At 47.5% G+C, this 24,589-nt stretch overlaps 1 protein-coding gene across 1 annotated transcript in view; it reads left to right on the forward strand.

Annotated features, from left to right (window-relative positions):
* The first annotated feature begins 4,327 nt into the window (after positions 1-4,327).
* The window catches only part of CTBP2 (C-terminal binding protein 2), a 130,864-nt gene continuing 110,602 nt past the window's right edge, over positions 4,328-24,589 (forward strand). The window contains exon 1 of the mRNA XM_053983266.1: positions 4,328-4,427. The gene's annotated coding sequence lies outside the window, so the exon portion shown is untranslated. The remainder of the gene's footprint in view (positions 4,428-24,589) is intronic.

Consider the following 24,589-nt stretch of genomic DNA (forward strand, 5'->3'; position numbering starts at 1 on the left):
AAATAATATAAAAAGTGATGTGAACCATCCTCCTAATGAACTTGCTTTCACAAGACTGATACCAAATGTTGGAATTTTGGCTCCCCACTAGAAGTAATTGTTCTTGATGGTGCTTATACACTCGTGTCAGTCTGGTGTGAGATCAAAACTATGAGAAAAAGAATGCTTCTTCTAAATTTTCAGGTCCAGAACAGTTTACCAAATATGTTTTGGAACAAATCCATCTCTGGTTTGCATCAATCACAGTGAAATGAAGGATGTGCTTCTTTCAATGCATTTTCAAGTTAAAATAGGGTGCTGATATTAAAAGTGGTGTACGTGGGAAAATAAATCAGTCAATTTCTCCATTGATCCAAATTTACACTCACAAAAGCCTTTAAGGAAAATGCCTTACTGTATTCATATTCCTGCTTATTGGAGTTGTATTACAGGCAGATGAACCAAACTCTTGACTTACATTTCTAGAAAACAAGTGTTTCCTGCCACCCATTTGTAAAAAAACCATGAGCACCTTCTCAATTATTGTAATGATTATCCATTATAACCTAGCCAGCGTATCTGCTCCAAACCAGTTACCTTTTTAAAAACTGGTAAAAAATAAATGGGGTATTGATGTTGGTGCTGGATACTCGGTGTTCCTCGCATCCAAATCTCATTTCTAACGATCAAATGCAGCTCAGAAGGATGGAGGCAGGATTTGTGTCTGCCTGTTCCTGCCTAGCACCGAGTAACTAAGTTGCACAAACACTTGGAGCAGTAAAATAACTGGTCTATTCTAGTCAACAGATACTCTAAATCTGCAGGGAAAGAGATGCTGGCACTGAAATTTATGCACTGAGAGTCATCCAGCTGAAGTCACCGCAACTCCTCGCGCTACATAAAAGCGACGCAGGAGCATCATCTTTGCAGGATCAAGGCCCACATTTGCATCTGCAAATCAACCCTTTTATGAAAAGCAGGCTGTAAATTTTATTTATTGTTATTATTTTCTTAGTTCCTCCAGCCGTAGCAGTGCAGCAGGAGGTGCTGCTCCCAGGCTGACGTGTCGGTGAAGGGTAGAGGCAAAGTGTGATTTGCTCCCGGTTGGCGGAGCCTCGTGTGATGGGTGCTCAGCTGCTCGGAGCCAGCATGTGGGTCAGGAAACAATATCCCGACATCACCACTCCCCTGAATCCCCTGCTCAGGGAAAACAAGTTATTCACAACAGAAGCATGTCATCCCTTACTAAAAATAATTACAAATTCATCAAATAGAACCAGTGCAGACACAGGGGCTGCAAACTTTCTGTTATGTTTTAGTGGGTAAAGCTGCAACACTGGGTGAGCAGCATTATTCCAGCAGGGGAGGTGAGCCCTGGCTGGCAGGGAAAAGGGGCATTGTGGAAATCCTGCACCCCAAACACCCAGTTCTCATACTGGAAGAGATTGTTGGAAGCGCATTTTTAAAAGTTCATTTGATTTCACAAAAAATGATGCTGGAAGAGCTTGGTCCTTAATTGTTACCAGGAACTTTTCAGTATAGCTACTGATAAATTAAAATAAATGGAACAGAGGAACAGCTTGGATTTGCTTTGCAGGCATCCCTCAGCGGGACTGTTTTTCTCCTAGCAGGGATTATCAGCACAGCCATCCCCAGTTAGTCCATAAGCTTGGGTGCCTCCGAGATGTGTGGAACCTTTCTTTTCAGTAACTGCCTGAAACATCAGGCCAGAAGTTGGGTAAAAATCTAGAAACAACCTGCAGGAAAGAGGCCAGGAGAGAGGTCTGGTCTGTGCCTGCACACAGCAGAACAATCCTCCTCTTGGGCTGTTAATTCTTCCACTTGTCACAGAACTGCTGCTCCCAAGCTCTGGGAAGCCAAAACACCTCACTCTGAGCACACACTAAATTTCACACGAACCAGTGAGGCGCTGGAGGAACTGAAGCTCCTTCAAGGTTGGACAGCAGCTGAATGGAAGTTTTAAAAGCTGCAATTTGAAGTTAAACCCCCGTCGTTCCAGGCCTCCCACTGAACCCACTGTGTATCTTCTTTCCGAGCATCTCATTACAAAGGCTATTTCACACTTGATGAATGTTCGATCGCAATCCAAATAGTTTGAAGAAAAATCCACATGCCTGAGGATTGCCCCCTGCTAAACTCGAAGATGTGTAGCTTCAGAGCTTTCTCCTTTACAACCTGTAACCTAATTGCTCTGGTAATGAAATAATTATTTGTATCTTTGGCCTCAACTTATGTCAACTGCCTTTGTTTACATCATGAACTCAGGGTTATTTATTGGAAGCAATTGCTGTGCTCCTGCCCGGTACCCCCATACAATTTGTGTGGAATGTTTAACAAAGCAAATTGGGTAAAGCAAAGAGAGAGCAGGGTTGTGGTGTACAAAAATCTCCACTGCAATGCCAGGAGCAAGGCCTTGGTCAGTGCAAATCCCTTCGTCCACTGCAGCCCACGTCCCACGTGCAAAGGAGCTGCCCACAATATTTTGACAGTTAGCAGTGCTGCCCATGAAGGAAATGCAAGAAGTCCCAGTAATACGGAAATTGTGATTTTCATGTTGAGGTTTCCTCCAGGCAAGCGGAGTTTTCCCTTTGGAGGGACTTTTGCCAAAGGGAAAAGCGCAGAATCAGACGCATCTTCCAGCTGAAAGCTGCTGAGTTTTGCTAAAATCACCATTGAGGTGCCTGGCTGTACCCACATCGTGCAGAGCCTGGGTGTCACAGGGTGGCCACAGCTGTGGCCATCTCTGCACTGTCACCACGGGGAATCCTGGTGAGCCGAGGCCACGTGAGGCTCCAGCTTCTGCGGGACAGTGGCAGCAGCCCCTGGCAGCAGGTGCTGGGAGGACAAATGATGGACGTGGTGTAAACATCCACTGAGGACGCACAACGTGCTCATAAGAATCAAGATCTTTAGGCCCTTAACCGTGTAATTCCACCCACAAAAACTGAAGCTAGCTTATTTATTGTGATGGACAATTGAGCTGGTTCAAGGGTTTTATTTGAGTGGAAAAGGAATGTACTGTTTCCCAGGCTGATTGAGAAGCATGGGATATACACATATATATAATGCAGGAGGCTCGATGATTATACAACAAAAAAGATGGGATCACCACCTGCCCACATTCCTGTGATAAGCAGATGAAGAACGTCTGTCAAAACATTAATTCCCAAATCTACGGGGTAACGCGGAACACAAACAGATGCAGCGCCGAGCGCGCTCTCGCTCCCTCTCGCACCCGGCCGAACGCCCCGCCGCGATTACACCGCGCTCACAGCGAACGGGGGGGACGCGGCAGCCCCGCGGCCCCGGGGGTGTCAACACACCCGGTGGCCTCTATTCCCCGGTGGCCTTCATCCGCCGCGGCCGCGGCGCGGGGCCGGGATGCGAGCGCGGCGCGGGGGCCGAGCCGGGCGTCCCCCGGGGCCGGCGGCGGTGCCCGCGCTGCCGCGGAGCCGGGCCGGGCGCGGGTGGCCGAACAAAGGCGGCGGCGGCGGCCGCTGCTGCCCGGCCTCCCCGCCCCTCCGCGGGCCGCCGCCGAGCGCAACAGGCGCCGCGCCCCGCGGAGCCCCTTCCCCGCCCCCGGAGCCCCGCCGAGCCCCTGCCCTGCCCCGCACGGTCCCGGTGCCGGCCCCCACCCCCGGCGCCTCCCGCCCCCCCGCCCCTCGCTCGCTGCGTCTGTTTGTACTTTAGCTGATCCACTAATCCCCCGAGAGAGCCTATTTGTAGTGAAGAGTATCTATAGGGGGCGAGGCTGGTCCATGTGGGTTTGTGTCATTGGTTTGCAAAGAGAGACCCCGCCTATTGCCAAAAAAAAAAAAAAAAAAAAAAAAAAAAAAAAAAAAAAAAAAAAAAAAGAGAGAAAAAGAAGAAGAAAAAAAAAAAAAAAAAAAGCGAGGCAGTGAGAGCCTCTACCTCTCCTCGCTCTCCGCTCACCCAGCGTGGCGAGGGGGAGCGGCCGCTCCGCCCAACGCCGCCCGGGCACTTTCTGGCTTAAAGAAAACCACAAAAAAACCCAACCAAAAAAAAAAAAAAAAAAACCAAAAAAAAAAACACAAAAAAAAAAAAACCAAACAAAAAAGGGAAAAAAAAAAAAGAGCAGGAAAAAAAGAGGAAGAAGGAAGGGGGGGGGGGAAGAACGGCCCTCCCCCCCAAGTTGCAATTAGCATCCTCTCCACTGCTGCTGCGGGGCTCCGGTGCCCCCGTCCGCTCCCGGCGCGGCGGCGGGCGGAGCAGGAGAGCGGGGAAAGGGGGGGTGGGGGGGAAGGATTAAGTTTTTTTTTTTTTTGGTTTTTTTTTTTTTTTTTTTTGTGCGGTGTGCGAGCGGGTGGCGTTTTTAAGGTGGATCTCCGGCTAGCAGAGCCCGGCGGTGGATGCGGGAAGGGATGCGGCGGTGAAAGCGGCGCGGGGCTGGCGGCGGCCGGGAGCAGGTAAGGGAGCGGCGGCGGCTGCGCTTCCCGGCGAGGAGGACAAGGGAAAAGCGAGGACATCTTTGCTTTAGTCAGCCTCACCGGCGAGGGGGACAGAGGAGGCAGAAAAAAAAAAAAAAAAAAAAAAAAAAACGAGGAAGGGAGGGTAGGTGGAAATATGATGGTGGAGGGAGGCGGCCGCGCAAGTTGCGCGGGTGGGCGCGGAGCGGCGGGGTGAAGTGGGAAATCTTTTGTTGTGCCGGGCCCCGCATTGTTTACTTAGTGCCGAGAGCCGCCGACAACATCTGCCGGGGGATTAACGGGGCGGCGGCGGCAGGAAAGTTTGGGCAAGGGGGGAACCCCGCGGTGCGGCGCGGCCGATGCTCCGGGGGACGCGGAGCAGCCGCCGTCTTGCGCTGCGATTTTAATTTTTTTTTTTTTGGGGGGGGGGGAAATAGTGTATTTAGTTATTGCCTTTTTTTTTTTAAAATCTGAATTTTAGGTAGATTACGGGGGGGAGAATTTGGTTCAGTATTTTTATTTTTTTTTAATTTCAATATTTTCAAAAATTATTTTATTACTGCTGAATAACCGCGCTCGCCCCTCAGTCACTTAGCAACTCTCCACGCTTCTAACCCGCGGAGGTGCGCGGTGTCCGCGGGGCCGCGCCTCGCTCCTTCCCTCCCACCTTGTACCCCTCCGCCAGAGCTCAGAATAATTTCCCCACTATTTATTTATTACGTATATTCCCCCCCCCCCCCAACCTCGATTTGGCCATTTTAAACCCTTCCCTGGTATCACCAGAATGGAAAATCAGAGGGGGTGCGTGGATTTAGGCGCTGAGATTGTTCTTTTCACACCCCTCCGCCCCACGATAAAAAAAAAAAAAAATAACATTTCCCCCCCAAAACTTGCAGGACTTGCTGAGGGGGAAAGAATAGCCTTTTGTCCTGCCGAGGGACGTGCCCCTAAGGTAAATCCTGGCTGGAGCTTAGCGCCTGGTACTTTGCTGGGTCCCAGGGCTCTGGCTGTGCTGGGGAGGAGGAAAGTAGGAGATGGAGATCTCAAAGTAGTAGAAGTAATTTCTTCTTTCAGCTACACTTCTGCGCTGCCTTTGAATTGCCTGCGATGAATGTACGTAGCTCTAATTGAAGTACTTTAATCATTCACACTTGATTAAGTATACCGTGACCAGAGGAGAGGAATACACACGGCTCCCCAGAACGGGAGGGATGGGATGACATTTTAATCCTGTGTTTTAAAAAACATTAGTGGGGCAGGAAAAGAAGCGATCGGCGGTGACGGCTCGGTGTAACGGTCCCTTGTTTCCATACAGATGGTGCCTTTCCTTCGGGATGAAATCGCAGTTATTGCAGATATTTGGGGAGGGGGGAGGAAGAAAAGGCACGTACTTTTCGGTTTGTTTAAGCAGAGTGAGGAAAATAATGATAGACGAGATGCCTGGTGACAAAATGCTTTTGTTCCTGTTTCCATCAGTGCATAAGGGCGCCGACCTGCTTTAGCATTCTTTAAAGGTCTCTCTTTACCAAGGAAAATTGAAGACGGTCTCATTATAGGAGAGTGTGTTTGGAATACTATGAGGTATTTATGAATTCAGAGGTGAATGTTGGATCTCAGACATTTCAATTACGCATCCTCTAGTAAAAAAAAAAAAAAAAAAATATTTGTAGCGATGTGTTCTGTAATCTGTTACTTCCATAAAGCTGATTTGTGCTCGAGCTCCGGAGCTGGCTGAGGGAATGGGTCCGTCCACGGGGCTCGAATCTTAAACAAGGATTTCTGTTCTTTGCCTCGCAAAACTTTCTGCTGCAGGGGCAGCCCGAGGTTCCCATAAAAGCGATTGTTTGGGAAACGTCAGCTATGGTCAGTATTTTTCTGGAAAATCTGGCGTTGTGAATGCAGGGTGGTATTTTTAGAAAGGAGCTTTTTATTTTTGGAGGCGTTTGTGAAACCCACCTGTTAGCCATTAGGGGGGACAGAGGTTGGCTTTCATCGTTAGCAAGCTCGGGCGCATCTGGGGGCTGAGGGCTGTTCCTCACTTGATCCAAGCTCTCTCCAGTCATGGGCAATCAAAATATCTTTCCCTTTCAAAGTTACAACCAAGTGTTTCTAAAGCTGAACAGAAAATAAGGTGGTTCAGTCAGAGTGGTGGCACTCTCCTGTGTTTAGGAGCACGGATTGCAGGAGCATTTGACTCTTCCTTTCCCTCCTAGAATTTCAGACTGAGATGCTTCCCTGGTCCAGGGTTTTATTGTCAATTTTATAGTGTACAAGTCATAGATGACATTTTCTTGCTGTCAGCTTTTTAAGGTAGTTTTCCAGCCCACGTGGATCTGGGGGTTTGGCTGGCAGGGTGGCTCTGGAGCTCGATGCCCTGTGGAGCTGCCACCCCAGAGCCTCTTTGCTGACAGCTCCCTCTCATCCCCCCTCTCCTCTGAGGGCAAAGTTGTGCCCTTCTTTCACTCCTGCTTTAGATGGAAAGCACTCAAAGGAATTTCCCCACAGCAAGAAGTGCAGCACAAACTGTCATCTTTAACGCTGGCATTTCAGTACACAGATTTGTCACTGGGGTCTGGTGATAATGTTCCTTGTATCAGGAAAAACATCAGCCTCATCAGAGGTCCCAGGCATGGGCTGGGAGTAACATACTGATGCCTTTGGCCAGAAAAGTTGATTTATCCATCAGGCTGGCTGCAGTTCAAATAAAACTTCTTCAGTTCAGCTGACTCTGGCAAGAATGAAATATACTAATAAAAAAAAAAAACCCCTGAATCTGGGTTTGCCCAACCATTCAGAAAAGGTAGGTTAATTTTCCCTGGGTGTTTCCCTGTAAGTTTCCCTGGCTGTTCACTAGCTGTGGGAATTGAAAGAGACTTCGTGTTTAAAGCAAAAGAAATTGAAAAGCTGCTCGGAGCACAGCACTGGCAATTGGCAAGTGTTTTGTTAAGATCTGGTGGTTGATGCTGTCTCATAAAACCTGATGGGTGTCACATTTACTCCTTACATAGATCTAGTGAGTGTTCCTGTCTTCGCTTTGTATTTTGGTTGTGGTAAGTTAAAGAAGTAAGGAATGGAGCTTCTGGTGAGCAGCTCTTCAATTTGGGCTGATGACTTACACCTGCCTAGAAATTGTTGTTTTGTTTTTTTTTCAGATCCATCTGTCCAGCTGTAAGGGTATTTAGATTATAGACTCTGAAAGGAGAAATGGTCAGGGCTCACAGGTGAATTAAAGGCTAGATAGAGAGGGTGCAAGATGATTTTTGGGGTCCCCTCTTGCAGGGAGCACTGAAAATTTGGAGGGGAGGCTTTGGCAAGTCACTGCAGGTTTTGCTCTGGTTACAGGGATAACTACAACTGTTTTAGGCAGGAGTTGGTGTTTTCTCCATTGCTGTTTGTGGTGCTGGAAGATGTAACTTGAAATGCAGTTTGTCACACCCAGTATGAGGATGTAATTCTAGAATGCAGCCTGTCACGGTCAGATATGCCTGGGCCACCTATCATTCCTTATGCCATGTTCCCATAGTTGGGTTTTTGCCTCCTTCTCCTTTGCCAAAGGAAACAAGATAAGATTTAGGTGAAAGCATGAAAAATGTCATGACCATCCTCTGCAGCAACAAGGTCTTGGAAACCAAATCTTCTCATTGTACCACCCACATATTTTCTCCTTCTGCTGTGCCCCGTCATGGTGAGGAGACTGAGATTTTGGCATTTTACCAGGGAGTCACCACATAACGTTCTGTGTGAAGTCAGCAGGAGTTTTGGTGACAGAGCACAGAAGAATCAGTGTCACTTGTTTAGTTCTGCAATGGTGCTTTATAAGGGTGCTCTCCCCTTTCTTGCACCATGAGCCCCAGAGATTTTTTAAGAACCAGCAATAAACATCTGGAGCTTTTTAGTTTTTGTTTCTTCTCTCTGAAGTGATAATGCAGGTGGAACATTGGAGTTTGCTTTTTGTTGGACTTGATCTGCTGAGGAGGGAGCATGGTGGTGCTGTGTGGGAAGGTCATGGGGGCCCTCCCACCAAAACTTGTTTTTTTTTTTTTCCTCTGTAATGTTTTCATAGAATCACAGAATAATTTGATTTGGAAGGGACCTTAAAGCTCATCCAATTCCAACCCCCTGCCATGGACAGAGACACTTTCCATTACACCAGGTAGCTCAAAGCTCCCCCCAGCTTTGCCTTAGACTCTTCCTGGGTTGAGCTGTGATTTATTAGAGCCTGGTTATATGATTTGGAACTTCCATAGGATTATTAGAAAGAACTAAAGCTGGAATAGTTTGAGGGGAAAAATGTGTGGTGGAAAGTTTTGCACCTGCGTGATCTGAAAGTCAGTGTGGGTGGGATGGAGTTTGCTTTGCCTGGTCTGAGGTCTGTAGTTGTGTCCTGTGTCAGGAGAAGCGTGGTGAAGAGCAAGGGCAGTGTTTTGGGGGAAAACATCAAAGCTGGGGTGCTGCAGAGGATGCCCCAAAGTGCTGTGTGTGGGTCGCTGCCTCGTTCCCATTGATGGTGTGACTCTGGGTGTTTCACATGTTTTATCCAGTGGGAAGATGAGTGTAGCTCCCAGAGTGTGGGTAAGGAGCTGCTGTCAGACCCCTGCAGCAGCTGTGGAGGGGGCTCAGCACGCTTGGAACCAGATTTGATGGACCCACCAACCCTTCCCTGAGGTCATCGGTGCTGCTGCCTGGTGGGGTTGCCAGTTTTGGGGGTTTTGATGGGACTTTTTGCCCATCCTGAAATCCCAGCCAGGAGCAGAGCATGCTCTGGGGGATCGTGGATGCTTGTCCCTGCTCTGTGGTTCTCCCAGGGCTGGGCAGTCCCTGGAATCCCTTTTAGAGTCCCTGTGCTCCAGAGCTGGCAGGAGCTGTGTGTCCATGCATGCCAGGGTTATTTGGGATAATTCAGCTTTGTTTTTCACATACATGGTCTTCCAGGCTGGATCAAGGTAGGCATCTTGATAGGCATCCATAAAATCCCATCTGTTCTGAGACTTCATGTAAGATTTAAATAAAACCCGAGTTACTTGAATGCATCAGTTGTAAATTTTAATTATTAATGATTTGCTCCTCTAGCCTTATCTGGCAGTGATTTCATGTATCCTTTAAGCCAATAAAAAACACTGGTCCTGCTGAAAGTACATGCCCTGTGCTCTTTTCCATCCCTCCTGATGGAAGTAGGTTTTATATAGTTTAAATAAACCTGCTTGGTTGTTGAGTTTTGGGTTCTGCTTCACCCAGGTCCTCTCCACCAGCAGCAGGAGCAGTGTGGGATTAGGAAGGATCTTTGCCACCACAGTGGCCAAACCAGGGTTTACCAAATCCCACCATTTTTTTTGGGCCCGGGTGTAGAGTGCAGGGTTCCTTGGCTGGGCGTTTTTTGAGGTGCTGTAGGAGCCTGGTGGAGCTGATTTCCACAGGAGTTGTGCTGCAGTTGCTCCTGTGAACATTCACTGGTGCAATGTTGACAGACACTCAGCCACTGTTTCTGTGCAACAACACACACCAATTATTACAGAAATAGACCCCTGAAGCAGGCTCGGAGGGAAAACGTGGGGATTACAGACACAATATTTACAAAGAGCCAAGTCTTTAATGAGACCAGGAATAATGCAGATGGATTTTCTGTTGCTAAATATAACAGATATGTAATGGATGCTGTCTATCATCTTTTTTCTTTTTTTTTAGTGATCCATTCACACTGAAAAAAAAAGAGGAGCTTGTGTGCTGAAGAGGTTGGCACAAAATTGTGGGATATTCCAAAATTAGCCTGGCTTTTGGTTATTACTGTAATGCCTATAAACATGTGGCTCTGCAAGGTGTGAGTGACCCTGGCTGGGAGCATGGACGAGCCCCTTTGAAATGCTGGTGGCCTTTGGGATAGTAACAGGTGTACAAGGACTGCAGGATTGGCCCCAAAAGAGGCAGAGGGAAGAGATGGAAATCTGTAAATCCAGTATTTTCCATGCAGCTGGCACAGTGCTGGAGCTGGTAACATCATTGTTGGGTAGAAAATCAGCAAAACCAGCTGCAGGGGTGTGGGGAATGTCCTTTGCTGGGGTTTGCTGGACAGAAAACCCTGCAAATAAATTCCCTTTTAAAAAACAGCTGAGGCCAAATAGAAGAGATGCTGGTTGTACCTGTAGTCACACAGTGTCAAGTTTTTTGTCATTTTTATGTTGAAAAACAGGTTTTCCTTGAGAGGGGATGTTGGAAGGAAGCAGTAAATTAAGCAAAGTAATTAAGCTAAATAGTAGATGTTACATTTAAAAGTTGAGAGCCTTAAGCTTTGCTGTGATTAGTTGTGGATGAAATTAATTTCAATTCAATATCTGGAAAAAAACCCCTTTTTCATTAGTTTTCATTTTCTCATAGTTCTCAGAAGTTTCATGATCCTGCAGCACAAGCTCATGTAGATTTTTTATTTGCCACTTGTTTGAGATCTTCCCTTTTTTTTCATACAGAAATGGTACAGTGAAGCATCAAACCTGGAATTAGGGTGTCCTAAAGCTTAAAACTGGAATGAATACCTGTGCTGACTTCAGCTTCACCCTTTGCTGGGGTGAGATCTCGCTCTGGTCTAGCCACAGGCAGTGAGGTTGTGGCCACTGATTTTTGTTGTGGTTGTTTCTGAAAAAACTCAGTTGAATGATGTGTCAGGAGGGAGAATCTGGTCAGGTGTCTCTTGCTTGCCTGTTCCACCTTCACCCATTCCCATCCCAGCTGGGGCTCTGGGTTTTTTAAGGTGCTGGCTGCCAGATTGGGGTGCTCCAGCTCAGACCTTGTCTGCACATCCAAGTGCCTGACAGGGGAATCAGTAGCAAAAACCAGAAATCAGAGCTTACGGGAGAGGGATGGAAAGAAAACTGTGGCTGGTAGTGATGAGAACAACAAACAGTTCTGTAAGATATTAGAAATAAAACTGGGTTACCATGTGGGGTTAATAGAAAAATCATAAATATTGCACTTTATGATGGGGAAAAGTAATGATATGTTTAGTCCCTGTGAATGTTGTGGTAGAAGTGAATGTTGAGCAGTCACTGCTGTAGTCAGACCTTCGTGCTATCAGCCCTGATACCTCTCACTGAAGGGGTTTACAGAGTAAACTGAGCCAGTAATGTGTATTTTTTACTAATTCTTGAACTACTGAAGAGTTCCTGTGAAGTGTGGCCACGCTCACCTTGTGTTATTCTAGAAAAGCAGGAAATGGGCCAGGCTGAGCACCACAGACCTGTCAGCTCCATGTGAGTCCTGGGCAAGCATTCTGAGGATTTATTTGATGATGGAGGCAGGATGGTGATGCACTCGATTCCCACTGGCATGGGTTTAGGGGCAGCACATCCCTGAGAACCAACTTTTCTTTTTTCTCTTAAAGAGCTCGTGAATAGGATTGATAAAAGTAACTGAGGAGGGTTTGTTTCCTTAAAATTCAGCAAGAAATTCAGCTTGGTACAGCAGCATTCTTTGGACTGGGGATGTGCAAAGCAACTGGCCAAGCCTCAAAATCCGGTGGTAAAACCAGGAATAATTTCCAAGCAACCCTTTCCAGAAGCCTCCCTGAACACTCATTTTTGTCCTCACTCTGCTTAATGTTTGAGCAAGCTGTGATAAGGCAGAGAGTCACCGCAGCTGGAGCTTGAAATGTCACCAAGACTGGGAGAGTGGTAAATAACAAACAGGAGTGACTGCTGGTGACAGCAATTTGTATTGCTTGGCTACAAGCAGGTAATATTTCTCAGATGGCCAACTGTAAATTCCTCTATCTCAGAGCAAACAACTCGGGCTGTAGCTCCAGGATGCTGTCTGGAGAAATCATGTCGTTATGGGGCAGCGGGGAGTCACGAGCCAGCACCACTAATAAGATATTATGGCCAAAGGTCTTGTGTGCTCCTTGTCTGTGCTGGCAGGTGGCTGCCAGGCTGGAGGAGGGACGTGGCAGCCACCCTGTCCCTGCTGCCTGTCCAGGAGGGGCTGGGGAGGGCTGTGGGAATGCCAAAGGAGCCAGGAAGGGATGCAGGGGAAGGGGCCAGGACCTCTGTCTGCCTGACTTATCCAGGAGAATGCTAGAAGGTAATTAATTTAAGGGAATTAGTGTTGTCACTGGGAAAAGAAATTGAGTAATAAGGAGTTCTTGGGTCTAGCAGGCAGAGTTTTAACAAGACCTGAAAGCTGGAAGGTGAAGCCAGGAGAAGAATAGAGCTAAGGTCTGTGGTTTCAGCACTGATGGTGGTGGAGGAGACTGCTGAAGGTGCTGGTGATTTCTCCACCTTTGGAAATGCCAAGTTCAGGCATGTTTGTTCATTGGAGTGAGTGAGGCTCAAGCAGGGATTGATTTGGGTAAGTTAGTGTCCAGCATGTCAGGCTGGAAAATCACAGGGGTCTCTTCTGACCTCAGAATCCATGAAAGCCCATCCTTTAAATGAGAACATCTAGGGATTTGCAGATCCCAAGCATCAGCATGACAGATTTTCTTCCTGAGGGTGACTTGCAGAGAGGAGACCTCTGTCTGGAGGGGGAGGACAGGACCTTGAGCACTCAGGAAAGATCACAGGTTCCTCATCTCCCACCATTTCCTTCAAAAATGCCTTGTATCTGTCACAGGGATGATTACCTCTGTGCCAACACCAGGTGCTTGGCACGGGGTGAGAAGTTCACAGGGACAGTATTGGTCCATTTTGTGGCCAATGCCTGGGTCAGGTGAGAGTTAATTTAGGTGCAGGAAGGAAATGAGGGAGGGAGGGTTCCTTTTTCTGATAGTCACTTGCTGTATCTAATTGTGCAGAATTTAGTCAAGCTCCCAGCCAGCTCTTGGTGACCATGGTACATCAGAAAACTCTGTCCCTGGTGAGAAACCTATGAGCAGAAGAGTGAAAACTGACCAAAACAGATCAAATTCAGATGTAAGCATTAATTGTACATTGCTGGGGTAGTGCTAGGAACGAAAGCAATGCCTTTGTGTGCATGTTTATTTTCATTTTGAAGTGGGGATGTCCAGCTGGATGTTTGCAGGTTTACTCTGCTTTTAGGTGAGTTTGCAGGTGGGTCTGCCCATCTCATCCATCATTCATGGAGGAAGTCTGTGGGATTGCTGGGCTCCAGTCCGTGTGGTGCTTGAGTATGCAGGAGCTGTTATGGCAGGAACATTGTTTCATATCCCTTCTGTATGTGTGTATATCTTTATATATCTGTATCCACCTGTATATCTACCCCTGTATCTATGCACAGAGGTTTATCATGCCCATCTCTATTTAAAAATACATATACAGAGGTCTATATCTGCTGGGTTTACACTGGGTTTTTAGATCTAGAAGTCAAATATGTTAAAAACCAGTGGCATAGAAATCAAGGAGTGGTAGAATGTCAAACTGACAATGTTGATTGGTTTATTTGGCTGCTTGAGGTGTCCCTGTGCTGTCTGATCTCTGGGAGAGGAGCTGGAGCAAAGCAGGAATTTGTTGGTGCAATTAAAAGCAGGACAGTGAGATGGGCTCACATGGTAACACAGCCTGGGCTAATGCCTTGAATTAAGGACATTTAGATGTTTGCCTTTGTATGATTTAGCTTAAACAAACAAACATTAATCTCATTACTCAAGCAAATGAAATAAACCTTTAAGGCACTTAAACCGTGCCGATGGTAGGTGTCTGTCAGAGCAGTGGGACCCGTTTCTGCACAGGGCATCTCCTCCTGCGAGTAACTTACTCCTGGGTGTAAGTGCTCACAGTGTGGGCAGCAGCTCTGGGGCTGGTGGAAGGGTCCCACAGCTGCTCCTGAGCTGGACCCACAGGGATCATCAGTCCAGCTCCTGGCCCTGCAGACACCCCAACAATCACATCCCGCCTTGTCCCTGAGAGCGTTGTCCAAACGCAGCCTTGGGGCTGTGTCCGTGCCCTGGGGAGCCTGCTCAGTGCCCCACCACCCTCGAGGGGAAGAACCCTCTCCTAATACCCAACATAAACCTCCCTCAAAACATCCTCCTGCAGTTTGGGAATGGCTTTGGCCTGGCTGGCAGAGCCAGGGGCACAGAAGGTGAGAGGTTTTGCTGCCAAGCACCAGGCACTGCTCCCCATGCTGGCACAGCCACGTCGCTGTGCTACTTCTTCATCCTTTCATTATAAAAGATGGGATTGCAAAGGCCCTTGTGGGGAATGTAATAAACCCCCCTAATGCTGTCACACACAGCCATGGTTTCCTGTGTGCCACGTCCTTCCATCGCTCTCAGAGTGTAATGGATGTGACAAACCTCAGCCTGGAGACGTTGGGGATTTTCTTTTAAAGTGTCCTGTGGACTGCACTTTCTTTAGAGGAGAATATAAGAAATTTATTAGCTTGGGCATGCCAGGCTAGCCCGGGAATTTTCTGTTGTCTTTCAGTTGGATTTGTTTGAGCTTTGGTTAGGCAGGGAAATGACTGAACTACATGTCATGTTTATAAGATCAAGAGTACCTTGCTATTTTCACACAGATCTCTTAATAGAGATTAAACACAAAATAAAGCAGAATGCATCAACAGTGATATTCCCATAAGCAATATTGTAACTTGTATGCAGTGTAATTATATTTTGTACACTTGCCAATTAAGCAGTTACGCTTTAGAGAAAAAATTACTTTCAAGAGATGGAAGTATTGCAGTAAATCAAATAAAATATACATGGGTTAGAGGGTTTTGTGCACGCAGCTGAAATGTTAAAATTTCCTGCTGTGTTCAGGTTGCAGTGTGCATAACGATGCTCCGTGTCCAGTAGGTTTTTTGGTACTTGAAAATAGCAGATAGAAGAAAAAAAAAGTCATGAAAAATACATTGCTTCCTGGGCAGGATACATACCACGTAAAGCTGAGATGTTCAGTCGGTCCTGACCTCCATCCTCTCTCCTGCTGAGCTCCTGCCAGGTACCCCTGCCCCACAGCAGGAGCAGGTGTGGTGCCAGCTGGGCAGACACCCCACAGCTCATGGCCACTGCAGGGTCACTGCTGCTTCACAGACTCGGGGAATCCCAGAGTGGTTTGGAAGGGAAGGGACCTAAAGCTCATCCCATTCCACCCCTGCCATGGCAGGGACACCTCCCACTGTCCCAGGCTGCTCCAAGCTCCAATGTCCAACCTGGCCTTGGGCACTGCCAGGGATCCAGGGGCAGCCACAGCTGCTCTGGGCACCCTGAGCCAGGGCCTCCCACCCTCCCAGGGAACAATTCCTTCCCAATATCCCATGTAAATGTCTCATCTCCACGGATGCTGTGGGGTTACCAGGATGCTCCAGGTTTCTGGCCGAAGTCAGAGCTCAGCAGCCCCAAAACCTCCCAGCCCCAGAACCTGGAGGCCTTTTGTATTCTGCTTTGTCTCTTCCAAACCCCGTCTAACCCTGCTGGGAGTTTCCCTGGTACACCATGTCTTTCCCTGTTGGCTTCTGCAGAAGGAAAGGGCACTGGGAACAGCATTTCCATAACAAACTGATGTTTGGATGTGAATTCAGTGGCCATCCTTTGGAATCTCTGAGGCCCCCAGCACTTCATATCTGCTCTTAGGGAGTCGTGCAGGTGTTGGCTTGTGTGAGTGATGCCATGTTCATGTGCTACAAGCTAAGTGCCAAAACCCTGAAATAACCTGCACAAAAGTGTACCCAGAAACTCTGGTAATTCCCTGGGAATTACAGGAAACTCTGTAAAGTCATAAGGAAGTTACCAAGGTACTGATACTTACTGAGCAGGCACAGAATCAGTCCAATAGCTGTTTAATTATGCTTCCTAATGTAAACTTTGTGCGAGGGGAGTGTTAGGGAGTTTAAGCTGCCGATATAAATGTGCTAAGAGGTCTTTATTTAAGGATTTCAAAACATTTTGAAGAGCATCAGGTTAAATGAGCTGGCCAAGACTATGGTCAGCTTGGATAGGGCTTGGAGCAACCTGGTCTAGTGGAACGTGTCCCTGACCCTGGAAGATGATCTTTAGACCCCTCCCAAGCCAAACCATTCTGTGATTCTGTGCTGTGTGTCTAAAATGGATGAGAGCCCTGTGGCTCTTGCTCCCCATCAGCTCTGGGAGCCTCTGCTTGTGTAAAATCTCTTGTGGATTTTTTCATCTGAATCACTAAATGAACATTTTCATGTTGAAATCACAGCATTTCTTTAAAAATCACTTTCCATCATACAGTGTTAGGAATCTATCACTTGAAATGCATCAAACAAATATATCGAAGTAAAAAAAACAGCCCTCAGAAAACTCAGGTGAGGTCTGCTGGGAGGGAAATGCTGCAGGCACTTCCCGAGTTGTGGCTGGTGGCCTGGTGGCCATCCCTCCCTTGCTGAAAGCCATGGCATGTGTCGGGCTCTGGGACCTGTGCTGAGCTGCTCCTGCCTCCCTGCACCAACACATGGCTGCAGCCTGGGCTTGGGAGGGTTTCCTCACGTTGTGATGTGTGCTGTGGGGGGGAATCATCTGTCAGCAGTTTAATGGTGGTCCTCGTTGAAGAATACATCAGGGTTTGAAGTTTAATCCCCTTTCACCTGAAGGGTTTAAGCAGCCAGACTAGCTAATTTAAAAAATGAAATAAACCACTTTCCAAGTGGCTCTGCTGTCCCTTCCTGAACTCTGTAACACACAAGCAATCCTGTAGGTGAGATGAGGGAATCCAGGTGTTTGTTTTTGAGGTGTGGCTGCGTTGGTGAGGCACAGGGCTGGCCAGGGGGGTGCTGCTGGAGCTGTGTGAGCAGGGATCTGTTCAACACCCTGGGCTCCCACACCTGCAGCCTTTGGAATGAGCTGGGTGTCCTCTGAAGTGCCCATGTCCTAACTGGGAATGGCTGAGCCTGCCTGGCGTGGCTTATGGTTTCTCTCTTTCAAACCTGCACATTTTCAAAGGCTTACCAAAGGTGTTTGCATGGAAAAACGTGTCACGGGGGTTTTGTGTAAAGATGACAAAATAAAGCAGTGAAATAAAAGAAAATGATGCAGAGTAGGGTTACCAGCTGCCCTCCAGCTCTGTTTTCCTGGACCCTGCCTTGCAGTTTCACATCCCCATATGGGTTGTGGCAGCTTCTGCCTTCCCCAGCTGTGCTCTGGGGAGGATGAGGATGTGCTTGGGCGGGCTGCCACTCACCTGCTGGGATTGCTGTGGGATTCCATTCCCACTCCCACGCATTTCCACGCCCGTGGTGGGTCTCTTACCTCCTCCCCTCTGACGCTGTCCCTTTGCTGTGTTGGATACACAGGGATGGTGTCGGGGCTGTTGTTGCTCCCCACCAGCCCTGTGCCTTTGCATCCTCAGGAGGCTGGCAGCCAAGGCAAGTTTATTTCTGTGGGTTTATTTTTAACCTGATGCTGCTGGCCCCGCTGTTGGTGCTGGCCATCACTCCGTGGTCTGATGGTGTGCAGCAGTGGGGCCGTGGCTGTGGGTGGGATTGTTCCCCTGGGGCATTTCCCTCACTCATCCCTGACCTCCATCCTGGTGGGAATGACCACCAGGTTCTGTCACTGCCCACAGCAGGGGTGGGGAAGTGCTGAGGTTTGGAAGTGCTGAGGGCTAGTTACAGGACAAACTGCTAATTTCGTGGAAGGCTAAATAAATGTTCACCCCACATTGTCCTGTGTGTTTACATTTTGTGAAGTTTTCTTGCCTTTCTACCAACTTTGTCACAGATTGGTTCCTGGATTTATTTGTAGCTGCATTGCTTGCAGCAAGTTTAGGGGAATTGTCCCGGTTCTAAAATCATCTATTTTATTTTTTTATATAATGCACTTCATTGCCTTAAACTGTACTATGAGTCATACTAATAAAAAGTGAGTCTAAATTGGATTTGGCATCACTTTTTTTTACCAACCTAGCACAAAAAGGCCTACCTTCTGCTCAAGATGCAGGACTTTGGTCAAGTTGAAGAGTTTCCTTGTTGTACCTTCTATTTATCAATGACTCATAACCTTTCCTCCTCTCTCTCCCACCATCCCAAGCCTCTCTGATAGTTTTAATTTGAGAAGAAATAAACCGAGGTATGCTCTGAGTATAAGGAGATGATTATCACAACAGAATAATTACGTTTGGGTACTTGATTTGATTTGTTAGCTGGAAGATTAGTTGGAAAGCAGAGAAAAAAATGAAGGCATTGTTGACTGCAGGAAGTTATTTATGAGTTTTTACTTATGTTTAAAGGAATTCCCCCTGTGACTTAAGTAGCAGTGCAATTTACAGCCTCTCACATTGGCTAGCTGAATAAATAAATAGAATAAAGGCAGGAAGAATAAAATGAAATGGTACCAGGTTTTGTGGGTGTAAAGTTTCTGTTGTGGAATGCAGGAAAAGAGATGGCTTTCAAAAACCCAGCTGGACAAGTGAACAAAAGTAATGCCCGTGTTGCATCAGAAGATCAAGATCCCAGCATGTTCTGCATTAATTACGTTGTGGCTGGAGAAATGTTTACATACTCACACTGTTTGGGGTTTGTGTTGTGGTTCTGTATTTTTTCCCTTAACTGTCTTAAGGTATTATTCCTTCCATGGCCGCTTCCCCCATTCCTGCTTCCACAAATCCAGCAAACAGCATGATCCAGGAGGGGGGAATGGTGTCTGTGCTGGACACCTAACACTGAGAGCTGCTGGTGCTGTTCATTGTGGTGGAGATGGAGGAGGATGGGGGTCTGCTGGCTTAGGAAGCTCTCAAGGAGTGAAGGGGCTGCTTGGAAGTGGGGACAGGTTTGGGCAGGACCGACTCCTGCAGAGGGGACTCTGCAGTTGTCATTGGAAAGCTCACGCTGGGACCTGCAGAGAAGGCAGTCTGAGGGCAGTCAGTGTTTCTCCTGCTGCTGTCACAGCAGACGTGGGGCTGATCTGGCCTCTCCGTGGGCTGGTCTCCCGAGATGTGTCCCTGTGCCTGGGTTGCTCACATGGCAGAGCAGAGCCTTCCCAAGGAGGCTTTTAGCACCAAGCCTGCGTTATCACTTGACTGTTAAATCTTGTCACTCCATACTTGGTGTTTTTAAGGCATGTCCTGGGTCAGCAGGGTGCAGTAAAGTGGAAGTAAAGGCAAACCTCCTGCTCTGGCTCAGAAAAACGCGGGTGACGAGTGCGCTGATTCTGTCAGAGGAAATCAGGGATGTTCCTGCGCCTTGGAGCGGGGATGGGAGGCCAGGCCCTGCTCTCTGCCACGCTGCCGTGGTGATGCTGATTTACACCAGCTGGTGACATGCTCCAAAGTTGTGTTTCAGGGTAGCTCAGATGTGGATCAGACTCGCTGTGCTTTTGGGAAGCCCACCGGGCAGATTTCCTGCCTTTTCCAGGTGCCATGTCCTGCACTGGCTGTGCTTGGGGAAAAAATGCCAGACAGAAAGCAGCCTGCTGACATCTCCCAAGGCTGCCATTCATGAGTATTAAACCTTCAGGGACTGAAGGTGCTCTCCTCAGGGGAATGGCCTGCCTGCAAATGCTGCATGGACAGTGTTTGGTGGTTGGTTCCTCCACTCATTCCTTGGAAAGGGAAGGGAGTCCTGCCTGAAGTCCAGACCATTTGTCTTTATGGACAAAACCTGTAGGAAGACCTTATGGAGATTTGGAAAGTAGTGTGGACTGGCTGAACTTGATTTAAACATTAAGAAAGCTTAACTCTTGTGCTCCCCGGCAATCCAAAGGGATTGGTGGGACTGGACTCCACAAACCAAGGGGGATGGATATAACCAGTGCTGAGCTGGTCCATTTACATCTCAGGTGTGTTTGGTTGTTCTTGTGTTTGTGTGTTACCACGTATAAAAGCAACTGGGTACACTGAGAAGCAGAGACAGAACACAAATTCCTTGCTATGCCTACCCTGCAGTTGAGTGTTGGTCAAGGACCTCTTTCCATGTGCAGGGAATGGGAACAACACTGCCTCAGCTAGCCAAAAGAATCTTTGGTTTTTGTGGGAGCAGGAAAAATGCTTTGGATGGGATAGAGAAGGTGCTGTGCTGTCAGGTGCTGAGTGCCCTCACCTGGGAAGATAATGCCATGTCATTCAGGGGGCTCAGTGAAGAAATGAGCTTCTCCATGTGGTGTGAGTTTATCCAGGTGTGGTGGGTGTCAGGCAGGATCTCTGGTGGCCTGGCTCTCTCTTCTGCAGGAGATGTGATTTAGGGGAGTGATGGGAGGATCTCTGAGGGACAGTGACTTACAGTGCATGGTTGAGAAATGCATGGAAATGGATGTGCTTTCCTACGGTGTTCAGCTTTCCCTGGCTGTGTTTAAAGAATGTTTCTGACACTGATCATCAGTGTTGTGTCAGCAGAAGGTATTGACAGACCCATGAACCAGAGAGCAGCTGTTCACCGAGGCACTGTGCTTTGATATTTATGTCACGAGTTCCAAAGCACATCTTTGGGAATCCCCAGAAATCTTGGTCACCAAATCTTGGTCACCCTTTGCAATGGTTGGTGGAGGGAAGGAAGGGCACTGGTGGAAAACGACTTTGTTCCCCTTCACAAGCTGAACCCACCAGTGTGTTTTTTTCCATGGTGGATGGGTAGTATTGGAGGATTTTCAAGCACTGAGTATAAGCTTGAAGACAGCCAGATTTGGTGGTGGTGGTGATTTGTGTCACAGTGGCTGTGCTGTAATTGGCTGTGTTATGCACCAGAAAGTTGAGAGAGCATTAGAATAAAAATCTTTCAATAAAGTGCAACAAATTCTCATCATTAAGAAGTAACTATTGTGTATGATGTGTTGAGTAATTACGGAGTACAAGGAAGATTTGATACAGGAATTATAGCTTAATCTCCTGCTCTTCATTATGTTTTCCCTTTGGAGGTAGCAAGAAATGGGAGGTATATTTTATTTTCCAGTTTGAGTGTGCTTAGTCAGGATGGCCTTGCTTTTAATGTTACTTCACGGGGGAGAATTTACAGTGGGGATTTCCATTAATGCTAATGAGAATTATGCCTGTGCACTTCACTGGCCTGGTGACAGAGGGGGAGAAATAATCATTAAATTCTTTGTCTTTTAAAAAAAATAAAATAACCCTAAAATGTCCAGTATGTCAATGGGGAGCAACTGGGAATGGGAGCTGCCATAGTTTCTGCACTTGGATCATTCTCTGTTAGAAAAGGGAAAGAAAAAAAAATACAGAAATGCATTCTAAGTGGGGTAAATAATGAATAATCTAAGGATAGATATTGTGATTATAAAATAAAACATACAGGTTGCTCCTGTAAAGTTGTTGGAAATGAGTTGCAGTGGGTTTTCTTTATGTGTATGATTAACACACTCTCCCATTTAAAGCCATTAGGGGTAGTGCTGCACTTGATTTAAAGTAAGTGCAGTTAATATTTTTGGTTATAAATTTCAGGCGTGCCGGTAAGAAATCATCAAAAAGTACAATTCTTCATGTAGAGGGAGCACAAATCCATATTATTGCCCCTAGAGAAGAAGAGGTTCTTCTCCTGCAGCTGGTTGGGAAGGGCTGGTTGTGTGCTGGGGAATTGGAGCGAGCACAGAGTTAATGGGAGCTGTTGTGACACATCTTTTGTAGGGGAGTCTATCGAAAGGGAGTGAGGAAAGGGCTATACCTAATCAGTATAAATGTCAGTAGCATATTTTAATAAATTCTTGATTTTGCTTGGACTGTTTGCAATTGCATATTTAAAAGGAATCTGCCATCCCCTTTCGAAGGTATGTGACATTTAAAAGATCTGTAAAGAAGATTGGTTTGACAGCTTCAAATTACATTTGAAAGAGTTTTTTCCTTTCAAAACAGAAAATGAATACTTCCTATTCTAAATGTCACTGCAGAGACATAAACATGTTTAATCAAATTATATATTTAATTTATGTAAAACGTAATTTTTTATTCATGCAAGAGACTCACTTGTTACATTTATACCATCTCCGAAGCTTCGGAAAGTTGGTGAACTGATGAATCTCTTGAATAAATCACTGCTCAGCAGTTTTTCAGATCCTTCCAAAATAGCCTTTGGCTTGTTGTTGGCTCTCCCACATCCAGCTGGGGTTGCCATTCTGCCCTCATGAGCACAGCTGAGGGGTTGGCTGGGTCTTTCCAGGGTGAAGGGAGGAGCTGGTGAGGTTGGAGTGGTGCTGGTGATGGACTTGTGTCCTCTGGCACGGTTGTCGTGGTGAACCAAAATGATGAAGCTGCTGGGCCAAAACTCTGAAGCTTCTCCCAGGGGAAAGGAGCAGCTGTGGGATGTGGTGCTCTGCGCTCCACCTTTCACGGCCTTCGTGTCAAGGGCGGATCTGTGGAGCAGCCCTGCAGGTCTCCAGGAGCTGAGGAGCTCTGGTGCTGGCAGGGATCAGGGTGAGGAGCAGGGTGCTCCCCTGGCTGTGCTGCTGTGCAGGAGCTCTCTGGAGCTGCTCCCTGCTCATCTGTGCCCCTGCCAGCAAAGCCTCCCGGGCTGGGACCAGCAGCACATTGCAGGGCAGGCTGCTTCTCAAGGAAGGATGGTGAGCAGGAATCCTGGGCAGGTCCCCAGAACAAAAAGGGGACTGTTGTCCCAGCCTGCTGTCACCAGCTGTGTGTCATCAGCTGGTGTCACCCGGCTCAACATGGATGAGCATCCAGTGGCTTGGGTTTTCCTGTGGAGAGAGGAAGCAGTTGAAGAGGAATCAATGTCAACAAACATTGGGAATTCAGGGAATTCAGCGGCTTTGTTTTGTTCCTGTTTTCTTGTCTGCAAGCTGTGTGGATTTCCTGGGCAAATACAGAGGCTGAACTCATGCCTGGCCCAGAAGAGGTTGGGACTGTGAGGTTGTACCTGCCGTGGTGTCAGTAGAGCAGGACTTTGCAAACCTTTGAGGATGCCCTGTTGTGTTTCTGCTATGTGACCAGCAGCCTGTGGGCGAGCTGGAGGCTGCTGTGCAGGTTCTAAAAGCCAGGAGTGTAGTCATGTTTCTGGAAACCTCTGAAGGGGGTCAGAGCAGGTCCTGCAGGCTCCTCTGCCGAGTCCTGAGCTGGCAGTGGAGCAGTTTGCTCTGGCCTTGGAGCACAGTCTTGGTTTATACAGCTCCAGTGGTACCATCCTTTTCCATTTTTTGACCTCCTCAGGAGCTGTAGATGGTAGTTGTGGTTTAACTGTTCACTGACCAGGGAAGAGTCACAGCACTGGGAGTTAATTGCAGCTCTCAGGCTGTGCACCCCTGCCAGGCAGGTCCTGCTGGAGGGCAGACCTAGACTAACATAAAACCTTGGGATACATCTTAAAGCAGAGTCTGATGGTTTATTTGGTAGATTCCTGTGTACTCTGGAAGGTGCACAGCGAGGGCAGAGCAAGTACACTCAGCATGGATGCTGGAGGGGAAGGCTCAAAAGCCTGATGGTCCTCAGGTAAGTCCATCCTCCAGCAGGAAAACTTGCAGGGCATCCTTCACCTAAGATACCTCACGTTCTCAATATCTAAAACTTCTCTGTCCTCCTCGTGCTCCAGCAGTGTATTTGTATATAATTATTCATGTAGGACATGGCCAAGCCAGGGGACCTCAAATGAGAGTCTGAAATGAGTCCTGGAGACTGCTCCGTGCAGACGTTGTGGCTGTCACAGCTCTGCCCATCAGGCCTCCCTTGAAAAGGGACACTTTTCTTGGGTAAACATAAATATGTGAAAGAGTTTGGATCTTTCAGCTTTTTTTTTTTTTTTTTTAATAGCAAGAGGGGTTGAGCGAATGAAGTGATATTGACAAAGCTATAATTTCACTAATTAGCCAGCTGTCATCTGTATGGAAAATGACAGGGAATATTTCTTTCCTGGTCTGTAGTTTACTTAGAAGGGAAAATGTATCTCTCTGAAGATACACGGGAACTTTCAGCTTGCTAAAAGCCTTGAACGTGTCAGACAGGGGGAGGCATTTGACACCTGATCCCTCAAAGTGTCCAAGGCCAGGGTGGATGGGGCAGGGAACAGCTTGGTGTGGTTGAAGATGTCCCTGCTCACTGCAGGATGGGCTGGACTAAACAGCATTTAAAGATCCCTTCCAACCCAAACTCTTCTATGATTCTATGTGCATCTTTTTGAGATTCCAGAAGGAGCTCCTGAGTGCCCCCCCTGCATTGCCCTGGTACCAGAATGGTGCAGGAGATAAGAGAGGAGTTTTGCTTTGCACCTGCTGGTGTAAAATTTCCTGATCTTGATTTTCTCCTTCCCTGGGGTTTTGAAAGCACCTTGCTCCAGGGTGAGGGACACCAGGCTGCCATGTGGTGGGGTCAAAGTGT

This window comes from Vidua macroura, chromosome 8 (assembly GCF_024509145.1).
Source record: "Vidua macroura isolate BioBank_ID:100142 chromosome 8, ASM2450914v1, whole genome shotgun sequence".
Lineage (NCBI taxonomy): Eukaryota > Metazoa > Chordata > Aves > Passeriformes > Viduidae > Vidua > Vidua macroura.